The 14,281-nt window shown below is 41.8% G+C and overlaps 1 protein-coding gene across 4 annotated transcripts in view; it reads left to right on the forward strand.

Moving 5' to 3' along the window:
• Positions 1 to 14,281, forward strand: part of efr3a (EFR3 homolog A (S. cerevisiae)) — a 158,354-nt gene that overhangs the window by 97,050 nt on the left and 47,023 nt on the right. The gene's annotated exons all lie outside the window — the stretch shown is intronic.

The following is a 14,281-nucleotide window of genomic DNA, read 5'->3' on the forward strand; positions in this document are numbered from 1 at the left end:
ACAAACATTCACCTATCCATGGGGGAAAAACGAGTTTAGGAAACTTAGCGCTACATGTTTCCTCAAGTTAGATGTTGAGTTTCTGCTGAAATGTGCGTTTGTTTTGGTTGCCACAGAAGACACATAATGTAGCTGCTGTTTCTCACTCTTTGTAAGGTAAACATGCTTTCAGTATGAGGCCTCGTCTGCGTCTTCATTTCCCACCGTTGGTTCTGACATTTTTCATCTGTTTCTTTGTTTGTTTGCTACGACTGCTAATGCTAAAGCTAACCCGTCCCGCCGCTGAGATCGAGTACGGTCACGTGACCAGACTGCACGGCTGCGTCTGATTGGTGGAACACAGTCAGGTGGTAGAGCCTTTGGTGGAAGTCTCTCTCTCTGTCAGAATAAAACATTAAAATGAGGCGTACGCGGGGGGTTAAAAATAATGAGGCGTAGAATACCAAAGAGGTAAGAAGAAAAGTAACCAGCTCATTGTAGCCTAATGTAGCGGAGTAAGAGGACAGTTTCTGCTGCACATATCTACTCAAGGAAAAGTAAAAAGTATAGAGATTTAAAACTACTCCTAGAAGTATAATAATTTAAAAAACTTACTCAAGTAAATGTAACTCGTTACTACCCACCTCTGCTTTATTCCTTTTATAGTTTGCATCACAGCTTACTTTCTGCGAGCAACGAGACAAATAAAGCAGTTCTGTTTCTTTAAATGTTGCACATATCGAGCTGTGTTGGATGAGCAGTTCTGTTAGAACCTCAGATTTAATGCTTCTGCACCTCCATTTAGAATTATTTTTAAATCTTAAATCACTGTTTGAAGAAAGCTGAGAAAAAGAGGCCCGTGGTTTTGTCCGGCTGTCTTCAATCTGAAGGGGAGAACTCAAAGTTTGCTCTATGAATCTTCAGTTTTATGGTAAAAGTTTAAACTCTTCAAATGAAATATGAGACCGGTCTTAAGGAATGATCCTGGAGTCGGCTTTTTATGCACACAGTCGTATATTTTTGCCATATTCATTCATTGTGGGCAGGTGTCGGTTACACCGAGTCCGGACTGTTTAACAGCTTATGTTATACGTTGTAAAAATGATGTGTGTTTGCTCCGGATAATCTCGTGCTGTAAAGATGGATTTGATTTTATTTTCATTATGGCAGCGTTCACATACCTGCTGCCTTCCTCGCGCTGGATGATCAAACGTCGAGGTCATGAAACAGACAGCGGGAGGACAGGACTGTAAATCCGTCCGTGGCCCAGTCGGACGTATACAAACTGTATCTGTTCACCTCCAGATGGGCACAAACACACTTGTCTTCCTCGTACATTAATTTTCTCACATCCATCCTGTCTCGCACACTCATTTCTCCGTTGCAGACTCACAGCACACAGAGGAAATTAAATGAACGGCGTTATCACACAGGCCGCTGCCGTGTGAACGCGGCGCTCCGTCGCCACCCTGCGACCGTCTCCAGGGTTTTTAGATATCCTCGCCCCTCCGCTCAGCACGGCTCGCATAAATTAGGCGCTTATCGAGCGGCTGGGCGCGCCCCGCAGAGATTTTCTCTGCCACGGTGTGTTTCTGTGTGGAAGTGGCAGCTTCTCAGGCAGCTTACCATGTAGCAGGTTTAGCTCCGATAACCAGCTCAGCTTCAGAGATGGTGGTGATGTAACTAGGTTGGTTTGTGTCGGCATTTGTGTTTATAATCAGGTTAAACTCAAATAGATTGACAATGGTCTACAAACGCGGCAACCTTTATGTGTATTTTCTTCTTTCCCCAATAGATAACTGCATTTGGGCAACATTAATAACGTTTTTTCTCCTCTCTGCGTCAGTGGGGAAACTGTACATTCGTACACCGTACTTTCGTACATTCGTACAGTACACGTACATTCGTACACCGTACAGTACACGTACATTCGTACACCGTACACTACTCGTACTTTCGTACACCGTACTTTCGTACACCGTACTTTTGTACACCGTACACTACACGTACATTCGTACACCGTACTTTCGTACATTCGTACACTACACGTACATTCGTACACGTACATTCGTACACCGTACACTACTCGTACTTTCGTACACCGTACTTTTGTACACCGTACACTACACGTACATTCGTACACCGTACTTTCGTACACTACACGTACATTCGTACACCGTACTTTCGTACACTACACGTACATTCGTACACCGTGCACTACACGTATATTCGTACACCGTACATTCGTACACCGTACTTTCGTACACCGTACTTACGTACATCGTACACTCGTACACAGTAATTTCGTACACAGTACTTTCGTACATTTGTACACCATACTTTCGTACACCGTACACTCATACACTACACATACATTCGTACACCGCACACTCGTACACTACACGTACATTCGTACACGGTACACTTTACGTACATACGTACATTCGTACACCCGTACACCGTACATTCGTACACAGTACTTTCGTACACTCCACGGACATTCGTACACTACACGTAAATTGTACTTTCGTACATTCGTACAACGTTCTCTGAACGATCGCAGCACAGTGCACCATGTTGGACTATATCTATGAACAATGTAGAAGAATTAACTCGACATGCTATTAATTTTCTTAGTCCTTGATGGTTTTGAATGCAATTTCTCATCAGGAATTGGAAGAAAATACATAAAGGTTGCCGCGTTTGTAGACCATTGTCAATCTATTTGAGTTTAACCTGATTATGAACACAAATGCGACATATAACCCCAAAATCACAGCTAATAAATGTCTTGTGTGACATACTAGAAGGTGTGAAACAGTGGTGTGAATGCTGATTGCTGAATAAATGCGCCTTAATGTGTCGAAGGGAACAAACTCACTCATTATTCAACAAAATCTCAGCTAGAATTCTCCAATCTTTTCAATGGCTTTAAAATAAAATAAAATAAAAACTCAACCATCTAAAAACTAACTTGATATCTGAATATTTAATTATGAATTATTAAGGGAAAATATTTTGGAAGAAATATAATAATGTAAAAGTGATTGTGCTTACAGTGGAGGTCACATTAACTCAGTAAGACCACTCCAATCGTTATAATATCTGTCAAATAAAAGAAAAAGAAAGCTTAATAATTTAAAAACTGTAAAAGTAAGAAATACCAAAAAGTCATCTCCTGAATGAGCTGAACGTTCTGACATTTGAATAGTTTGAATAGTTTAATTATGGTTTAATAAAATTAAAGAGAGAAGTTTTTTACACTTTAAAACTACGTGCCCAGGTACTGAGATACCGCGGTTCACGACTTTGGTTTCCAGCCCTTCACCACATCGATTATGTGGGCGTTTGATGGTGTCCTTGTAGTCTCTTTAACGTAAAAAATTATTCAGGGCTCACATGGAGGTTTGTCTTTATGGCATTAGTGTCACATCTCAGAAGTTTAGTGTTACTTAAAGTGCCAAGAAACGTACAGAAGGAGGAAAACGTGGTGTGATTGTGTCAACGTATCAAGATCAGAAGTAGACCTTGTTCAGTGGAGGACCACCTGCTCACCTGACATGCCACCGTTCAAGTGTTTTTGGTAAATAAATAAAACCATGCGTAAATAGTCCAACTGGACAGGATATAGAAAACCTGCTGCTTCTCCTTTGAATTTGTTTCTGAGTGTAAACAAAGCAGCTGAGAACGCAGCGACAACTGTTGGAGTCCGTACTGCCGGTCCCAGCACAGAGCTGAGCATCTTAAATCTAGTGTTTTCCGAATAACCAGAACTTAAGACGCATGGATAGAGCTCATGGACGTGTTATGCTGCTGATAGACTGAAAGAATCATGTTGAAACAGTTTTTTTAAACTCTGGTGCACCTGCTGAAACAAGCCTATGAAATCCTTTACTATTGAAAGTAGCAGCAGTGTTTAACCTCAGAGCTCAGGGGGCTACAACTTATTACGAACTTTTCCGGTCGCTGTAACTATCTCCCAGGGGACGGGCCTGTTACCACAACAACATGAAGGGATGGCATGTCTCTGTATCCTACAGGCTGTGTTGGACCACGGTTTCTAATGAGCACAACTTTCTGAGATAATTAGTTTCGTATTCTCGACTGACAGCTTTTTGTCTGCAGGTTTTTTTCAGTTTCAGATTTTTTTATGTTGGATATTACTGCTGAAAGAAAGAAAAGGTGACCTGTGTTCACTCTTGCAGCTAATATATATATATATATATATATATATATATACCTGCGACCTAAACTTGACCTTAAACACTTTCTCATTGCAGATGTTCTTTCCACATATCTGACCTCTGCAACATAACTTAATTTCCTTTTACTTCTCTCCCACAGTTATTTAAAGTGGACGTGATCATTTCAAGTTATTTAACTCTTAATCTTGAGTATCTCTAGATTAGCTTTGCACACTTCGTAACTTCAAATAGGTTTTAATTTGTTCAGAATGAGGGAGTTCTTTCTATTGCGAAGCTAAAGGGATGGAACTTGGAGTGGCGTCTCCAATTGACTCCAATGGCGGCTTGTGAAGCTTCCCAATAGTTTCCAATAGTTAGCCGCAAGCGTTAGCAACGCTATAGACTTACTACAGAGTGAACTGCTCATGATGCAGCTTGAAAGGGTAAAAAAAAAATTGTTTGTATATCTTCTGCACTTCTGAATCAAATGAATATGTTTCCCCACTAGATAACTGCATTTGGACAACATTAATAACGTTTTTTCTCCTCTCTGCGTCAGTGGGGAAACTGTACTTTCGTACACTGTACTTTCGTACACCGTACTTTCGTACACCATACTTTTGTATATTCATACACCGTACTTTCGTACATTCGTACACTGTACTTTCGTACATTTGTACACCGTACTTTCGTACAACGTTCTCTGACCGATCGCAGCACAGTGCACCATGATGGACTATATGTATGAACAATGTAGAAGAATTAACTCGACATGCTGTTAATTTTCTTCTGTTTGTTAGGGATTTATTCATATTATGGGTGGAACGGTACAAAAAACTCACGGTTCGGTACGTACCTCGGTACGGACCCTACGGTTCGGTACATTTTCGGTACAGTGCCGAAGGAGGCGTGTAGCGAGGTTCGAGCACATGTAATAGATATCTGAATCCTGCCTCTTCTACAGGAGGCGCATTGCAGATGCGATGTAAATTCCAATTGTTTCGGTAATTTTTTTTGCTCTGCATGTATTCGTATCCAGGGGTTGTTGTAATACATTGGGGAGACGTAATTGGTCAGGACTTTTCATGGTTCTATAGGAACGCATCTGACGGAGGTGTGTGGTGGTCGGTAGCTACGCCCCTTGTCATGCTATCACGGCTGAAATGTTTCATCATACCACACAGAAAGAACCGGCGGGTGTTTAATAAGTTAAACTTACACGTTGTCTCCTTTGTCTGCGGCGCGCTGCTCTCCTTTCTTCCTTCATGAAACGAAGAAGTATCGCCTGCGCTTGATCCTGACTCTCTCTGTGAGCTCTTCCAGCCTCGATATTAGACGCCTGATGTGATCGTCCATGATTAATCTCACCATCATGCAGACCATGAACACGGTGGCCTCCCCACTCTCCATATTAGCTTCTTTGTGGTGTTTTTTCGTCTCTCGGGTTTTCTTTTGTTCCGTTTTGTTGTTGAATGTAGCGCTAAACGGCTAACGGCTAACACGTCACTGACGCGGATGGCTGCGCGCGGCGCATCAGTCCCAACTCATGTGCTAATGCAGACTGAAACAGTTCCGCTGGGGAAGGACAGTTATCAGAACGAAATTCGAGTAGGACAGTTCTGATAACTGCGTTCTTATAACTACTCTGTCCGAAAGCGTATATCTCTACGGACCAATCAGACCTTGCATGTGGCAGTGTTTAAATGGGTCCTGAAGGAAACTCTTGCAAAATAACAGTTCCGCGTTCAGAAAACTTCCGTACCGTGTGTATTCTGCGTGGAAATGCGCGTACCGAACCGTGACCCCCGTACCGTGACGGTTCGGTACGAATACATATACCGTGTCGGCCCTAATTCATATATTGTAGTAAATCAGTGAATCATGAAATTATTAAAAAAATTAAAAAATTTACCCATTGATGATAGTATAAATTGATGTGTATAAATACTTCTGACTGTTATTTAATGTACCAGTTTCAACAGCAGGTTTCTGCACATGAAATCAAATGAGAAATTGGTTTCTGGTGCATATAAAGTAAACAACATACCTGTTTAGAAATTGAATATATTGCTTTGCCGACTCCAAGCTGTCGGCTCGCCCCGACATGAGCTGCTCAGCGACTCTGTTTCAGGAGGCGGCGGCAACCGCGCCAGGTGAGCCCTTAAATTAGTTGTTTCCTGGTTTTAACTGTTTTGCCGCAGATTTTACAGATTGCCTCATTTAAATTGGCTGGTTCCCCTTTTTCATTTGGCTGAAAGCCAAAATGCTCCCAAAGGGGCGAAGTAACATTTAGCTTTGTTACCAGTACAACTGCCATTTTCTCCTTCTCAACGTGTGTGGTGGTGAGATCAGGTGATGGCGGCGGCGGCCCATTATGAAGCGAGGTGGGCTTCTTCATATCGAGATATTTCATTTTTGCGGTTACCGTGACGGCCCTACTCAACTAAGACCAAGAGGATCTGGCTAAAGTGTCTTCTGATTGGTCGACTTGCTTGAGGTTAGCAGATTGGGCGGGGAAGTCGATGATGGAGGTGACCTATGAACGCGTTGCCGGCTCAGAAGCTCCAACATAAAAAGGTCTGAAGATATTCTTAATTCACAGAAGCTCCAAACAGAATCACATAAATCAAAAGATAGATATTATATATATATGTATATATATGTGTATATATATGTGTATATATATATATATATATATATATATATATATATATTCACATTTATCCTAAAATGTTAAACCAACGTGTTTAGAGCTGCCATTGAGCGCTGTATTCGGTTTTACGCTTTGTTGGTTTTTTTTAAACTGAGTTTGAATCAATTTATTATCCACTGTTCAGAGACTGGGTGGGATAAGATATCATCCTCTACAACTTTGGAAGGCTGCTTTCTTTTGACTTAAAAGTTGTGGGAAAACACTTTTAACCAGCAGTGATGCAATGCCGTAGAACACAAATGATCTCAGAAGCAAAAACATGAAGGAAAAAATGTGTTTATTCTTTATCCCTCCACTGATCTACTTAATTCACCGCTTGTTGGTGGCACCCGGGGCTGCCTGAGCCACTTAAAAGAGATAAAGTACTCTGATGAAACTCTTCTAATGTTCAGTGATTTGAAACAACAATCCTTGGGGGGGGGCTGCCGTGCTGCTTGGGATGGCAGACGAGAGGGTTTTGTTCATTTTCACACAAGAAGGAATTTAGCTCCCGTAGAACCATATTTGACGTAAAAAATTGTGTTTCTGTTTTGTGTCGACAAAAAAATCAATAGAGCGCTTTAACCCTCATACCTGATTTAAAACACAACTTAATTTCTGAAAGGGGACATTTTTGTCCCCTTTTAAAACAACTTAAAAACATCAAAGGTTAATATTTTTTTCCCCTTTTTTGTGAAAATGTCCCTTTTCAGAAATTAAGGAGTTTAATTTCAAATCAGACATGGCAAAACAATTAAAAATCTCCAAAAATCAATGTTGTTGCTGATCATTGACATATCCCAGGCCATAATTATCCCCGCTCAACATTTCCACTTTGCATTCTATATTTTGAAAATATAGCAGTTTTTGTGTTTTTTTTTCTTACAGAAATTGACGTTTACATCATATCAACCAGTATTTAAAGGGTTAATTTTTAAAAAATAATTTAAAACTTGGTAGTTATGATCAGAACTGAAGTGGAATAAAAGATCTATGAAAAAAAAAGTGGACATTTCTTTTTCCATTGAATTTTTTCCCACTGAATTTTGTTTTTAGAAATTGATTTTTTTTTTTCCACTATTGGTTTTTCAAATTCAAAGTCTGATTTTGATGCTGTAAAAATTCAATATTAGAAATCCGTATTCAAACTCTGATGGCACAGAAAAACTTCCATAGGTAACTGCCATATTCCAAGGTAACAAATGCATTCTCTTCACTCATCTCTCGAGTTTGGAGAACGTGACTCACCAACTTCCATCTGTTCTTGGCACAAAACGCGCTGTTATAGTAACGGAAGGGTTTGTTGGCAACTGAGGTCCACCATCACATGTAAGCCCCGCGCTGCTCGCCTTCTTCACGGACTCCAGGACGTTTGGTTTCGCCTAAAGGTGGGATTTCTTTCTGTGAAGTGTTTTCGGTGAGGGAGTTTGCGGCGCAGCTCCACGGTGCGCCCCACTAACCGAAAACGGCCTCATTTGCCTCACAGTTTGTGGTGTTATTTGTACTTTATTTTATTTATTTACTTTATTTATTCAGTCGTCTGGTTTGCTCTCTCATAAAATCAAAAGTACTTCCACACGGATGATTTAGCCAACCCCGGTGGAGAGTCTTTGGAGGCTGCTGGAGCCGTTTGCAACCGTTAACTAACCGTTTGTTATGGTCGCACTCGCTAAACGGTCCGGGCGGCGTGCGCCTTAAGGTTCCGGTTACGTGTTTTACGTCCCGGCCTTGCGGCAATGCATTGGCTTTAATTTTTATTTATTTATTTTTTAAAGCATTGATGTTAATTAATCGATGCCGAGTCGACACGTGAAGCAACGCGATGCATCGCGCCACATCGATGAATTTAAAAATGACCGAATTCTCTCCGTTACAGCTGTCTGTTCTCGACTCGCTCTCTCGTCTCGGTCACGCGATGCTTAAACGCTGAAATTAAACCCACGGACCGAGCAAAATGAGTCAAAAACAGGCGTGTTTGGAAAGCTTCTTCCCAGCGAGGAGACGGAAGAAGAGGCTGTGACCACTAAGAAAAAGAAAAGCTGCATTTTTAAGGCGTGTTGAAGCGTTACCATAGCGACCAGAGAGCGTTAGGAGGCGGGGAGGATGTTATGTCAGGAGGACGCTGCTAATAAAATTAAATACAAGTACACAGTGGATTCAAGTTTACTATTATTAGGGCTGGGCAACGATTAAAATTTTTAATCTAATTAATCACATGATTTCCCTGATTAATCACGATTAATCGCATTTGTACACAGAATCCAAAAATGAATCCAAAAGTAGTGTATAGCTTTTAGCATTTAGTTTTATTTTAAATGTGCTGCCATATGAATGAAAGTGCCATAACATTTGTTGTGCAAACACACTTTTAACATCAGCATCTTTCTGTAGTTTTTATGTAGAAGCCTCGCTCCACTGTCTGTTTCCTTGAATGACTTGCTGCTATCAGTTGTGTGTTTTGCCTTTAAGTGATATTTTAGACTGGAACTACTACGCTGAGAAGACAATTCAACTTGGCAGAGTTTACAGATGACTTTGGTTCTGTCGACTCCGCCGTCTGGAAGAACTTTAACATGAAAATGGCCGAGTAAAAGTTCCGTACCCTTCTCCATGTTTGGTGGATCCGCCGATTACTTTCTTTTCCTGTTCCACAGCAGGCAGCAACAGACTTTTACAAAGTAAAAGCCTGTGAGCAACAGACTTTTACAAAATAAAAGCCTGTGAGCAACAAACTTTTACAATTTAAAAAAAAAAAAAAAAAAAACCTGCGTTAATGCGCGATAAAATATTTATCGGCGTTAAATAATTAACAAGTTAACTCGATAATAACGAGTTAACTCGCCCAGCCCTAGTTATTCGATATGTTTTCTATGTGCTAGTGTGTGTAAAATGATGGTTTATGAGATTTCATTATCAGAATACTCTTATTTCTTTCTACAGCATCCTCTTGTTTTTTCTTCATCGGTTTTTATTTCTACAGTCGGTTCACATACTTATGGTTGGATCCATAAATCTGGAGAAGCGGCTCTCATTCTTCCGGATAAAGTCTGGACAGAGGAAGGGCAATAAACTTGAATTTAATAAGCACTCTGCGACGGTGGGCCAGGCTCCGGGTTATTGCATTATTCAGACCTGTCTGTCAATCACACGTGATTTACAAGCGATGGATTCTCTCTCGTGTTGGGAAAGTTAAAGGCGGCGGCCGTAACATCGGCCTGTAATGTGGTTCAGAGTCATAATGTCTCTGAGTCGGGTCGGATTCAAGCTGTTGTGAACTGGAAGCCGTCGTCATTCTTGAGGTTTTTCCATGAGAAAACGACCGCATCACATTTACAGTGTGACGTTCTTTAATAAAATTGCTTTTAAATGCTTAATATTTGTATTAGTTAAAGGAACTACTTCAGATTTATTGATGATTTCCAAACAATAATCAAGATATTTATCGATTAAAGCCTTCAATCTGTGGTTCATATTCGTAAATTAGAAGCTAATAATAATAATAGTGCATGTTTTCCTCTGAAATGTGGCAATTTAAAGTCAAAGTGGTTGTGTCCGTGTATTTTTGGTCTTTTCTCCTGTTTTTTTTTTTTTTTTTTTTTTTTTTTTTTTGCATGTTTTGGTTGAAGAAAGGTTTGATGGTGTTAGCTTAAAGGCTAATGATGTCGCTGCAGCTGCACACAGTCCTTTGTTTCACCCCACGGTACTTCCCATCCTTTTTGTTGACACCCAGTCAGTATTTATCTGAGGTGTGACACATGACACAGGACGTCTGCTGAGTCCAAACACAGACACACATCTCCTGCCTTCAGACTCGTTTTCACACTGCCTGTTACTGTAAATGTGTCTGTTTCTGTTTCTGTGCTCAGGCAGCAGCTCTGACCGCTGGCTGGCTGGCCTCCTGCGCCCCCTGCAGGCCGGACGGAGCCACACCAGCCGGCTGTCTGTTGTTTTTTAAAAGTCAGACAGAAAAAAGTTCTGATCAGGTGTGAAACCAAAATAAAATTTCTGAAAACAAAGACTTTTAGACCGATTCGAGGGGATTCCTTCAGTCTTCTGAAGCTAAACGGTGGGAGGGGCCTGATCAGGCCACTGGAGCTGACCAATCAGAGCAGACTGAAGTATATCTGGAGGCATGTGGCACGTAGTCATGTTATGGGGACTTTAAGGTCATAGTTTGAATGGATAAATCCCTAAAATCAGCTTGTTCAAGCCTCTTAAACAGAAATTCTTTACATTTCTCATGTTGGACCAACATTCTTCTGCCAGCTCAAGGTCAAACCGACATGTATTTTAGTCACGGGTTATTTTCCTTAACTAAAACAAGTGGTTGCTGTTCTCATATGGATTAGTACCGTGGTTAGATGGGGCGTTTGACGCCAAACTTGGATCTATTACTTGAACTGGACACCAGCTTTGTGACGACCTCGTGAAGCTGTTTAAGACGCCTCCAATCAGATGCAAAACGTTAAAAATATTGAATATTTTATTGGTTCAACGACACAAGCTTTATTTTTCAGATCGGCTGTTTGTTCCACGCTGTAGAAACGGGTTGGCCTGTCCTGGCTGGTGCTGTATTTTTAGCCTTCATATCATTGTCTTTAATAATTCAGGTGTTTCAGGTGTAGCTTTGTTTCCTCCACCCTTCAGGCCGCAGATGTGACGCATTCTGCTGCTTCGTAGAGAAACCAGAACAACGACTTAATACCCAGCCTTTGAATTTTCTCTGGATTAAACAGCTGCTGGTTTTATTGTCTGCGTGTCTGAGGGTGAAGCCGGCGTCTCCTCCTGCAGCGCTCCTGCAGGCAGGAGGAGGAGGAAGGTGGAGCGTCTTCAGGCTATAAATAGCAAGGATTGGGGTTAACGGGGAGGAGGGCGGTTTCGGGGTTTGGATTGACGTCATTTTGTTGGACTGTTCTCATACGAGTAGCTTCCAGTCGTCTTTATCACCCCCCTCTGCCTCTTCCTTCTCTGCATCTTGTTCACACTCTCTCTCGTCTCCTTTCCTTTGCTCTGACTTTGTTTAAATCGAGTAGTTCTTGATTGTTTTATCAATCAATCTTTATTTATATAGCGCATTTCATACCACAGGCAACTCAATGTGCTTGTGTTTTAGTGTTTTAGGGATCCGTATCATTCCAGCTGCCTCCCTTTAGGTTCAGATACTAAAATGGTTCTTTTAATTAACAGCTAGCTTGATGTTTCCCTTGGAAAATGCTGAATAAAACCCAGAATACGGGTCCTCCCTGTAAAATACGTCTTGCGTATGATCGTCTGATGGCGATCAGCACCAGTTTCTTCCGTCTCCTGCTACAGCAACACGCTGAGCTGATTAAAGACCACGAACCAGCACCGTGATCGATCAATCGGCCACCAGCCGAGCTGAATCTGACAGATCCCGACACGTCTGCAGCAACAAGAGGACGCTTTGAACATCCTCACTCTGTGGCTGTTGCATTACCAGGAGATTTTCTTTAACACTGAAGGATCTGATTTACCGATATTTAACCAAAGAAGGCAGATTTATCCAATATGAGATGGAGGTCCTGGTGGTTTTAATTCCCACGTCCTCAGGTCCTCCAGCCAGCTCCTGAACCTCTAACAGACCTCGATATATTTCACATTTTCTATTAAAAGAAGAGTTATATGTGTGTAATTAAAAGGTGCTGCATGAATGTGCGTGTGCATGGTCGGCTTTAGTTTGGAATATGTGTGAGAGATAATTGAAAGATTAGTCATATAGGCTGCTTAATTACAATAACCCGACTTTAGGGGCTTTAAGGGCAGTTCAGACTCCTTCGGATCACCTTTTAATAGAAAACGTGGCAGAGGGTTGGGTCAGAAAGCAACACTTTTTCAATGCACCGTGTTATAGAAGAAGAAGGTCGCCTGTTCTGCTCATGGATGTATTATATTAACTGGATAACAGACTTCAAAATGGCCGCCGTTGATTTCAATGGAGTTGCTCGCCTGGCGCATACGCCGAAAAAGTTTCTGACTTCCAGTTTTACTTCCGCGTTATGCGGCCCATAGAGTATGTGCAGTAGAGTCACCCCCCTATGATGCTTTGGGGCCTCCCATCATGCCCCGGGGCGATGAGGACGTGCACGTACGCACACATCACAGTGCACGTACACAGCTGTGACGTCACGCTGGGAAAAGAGACTTTTCTGGGGCTTTTCTGGCCGTTAGAAAACTTTTTTACAGATTAAAAAGTCCATGACTTAAAAATATAGAATACAAAGATTAGTAAATAACAGCGGTTACAGCTGGAGGCGTCCTGTGAACATTTTTACAGGCATCTCTTTTACTGATGCGGTCTATAGGGAAAAATGCTTTTTGGGCCACAGGGGATTATTTTTGTTGCAATACCACGAGTGGCCACTGGGAAACAAATCGGCGTGCAGGCTGAGAGGCGGCGCCGGGATGTGGTTCTGCTATACTCGTAATGGAAAACCTCAGATGTCTGGTCAGTGCGGAGCCGTCCAATCGCAGTACCGGCAAAGATCAGAGGCTTAAAATCCCCTAATCATACGAGCAATTCCATCTGGTGAAAAGTCCGTTTCCACTAGGGATGCAGCGATACGCCTTTTTTTCAAACCGATACTTGGATCCGAGTACTTGCCGATACCAAGTACCAATGCCGATACTTCTACCACAGACGGGTATCGGTCTCACTAGCCTAACCAAGCTGTTCCTGATTAGCTCGACATCTCCCCGAGCCGCCAATCTAAAAAAATTCAACAAAAATGACAAGCCACCCTCTGATCGCGGTCTTCATGCAATAAATTAATATCGGTTCATGGTATCGGTTAACTTAAATGCGTATATTAGAATAGTATCGGACCGATACCCAATACCAGTATCGGTATCGGTGCATCCCTAGTTTCCACAGAGTAAAATAAAGTAAAAAAGGAATAAAAATGGAGATTTTCACACTTCTCTGACAATAGTTACACCTCGAGCAAAGCCTCTTTTCATCCATCCACCCATTATCATCTGCTCATCCAGGGAGGTAGACCCAGTGATCCTCACATTCCCAGTCCACAGAGGATATTTGATCCCTCCGGCGAGGTTCTGGGTCTGCCCCGGGGCCTCCTCCAGGTTGAACGAGCCCAAAAAAACCCTCCAAGGGGAGTCGAATAGGGGGCATCCTAACCTTAATATTACTTTATAACTCCTTTTTCCTTTTTCTGGGCACTCGTGGCCATTTTATCGACAGTAAAGGCCCTCTGGACAGGGCATGTGTTGTAGCCTCTGTAACTGGGACGCCTGCTCAGAGAAAACTTCCATTTTTTTTTTTTACGGGTTGTTGCTACTCGGAACATATGGTACTCTTACTATTATAGTAAAATCCTGGTGACTGCCACCAGGTTTCAATTGGTGTTTAGTTTTAATTATCAGTTTTTCTGCCCTTACGGTGCCTAAA

This window comes from Odontesthes bonariensis, chromosome 14 (genome assembly GCF_027942865.1).
Source record: "Odontesthes bonariensis isolate fOdoBon6 chromosome 14, fOdoBon6.hap1, whole genome shotgun sequence".
NCBI classification, from domain to species: domain Eukaryota; kingdom Metazoa; phylum Chordata; class Actinopteri; order Atheriniformes; family Atherinopsidae; genus Odontesthes; species Odontesthes bonariensis.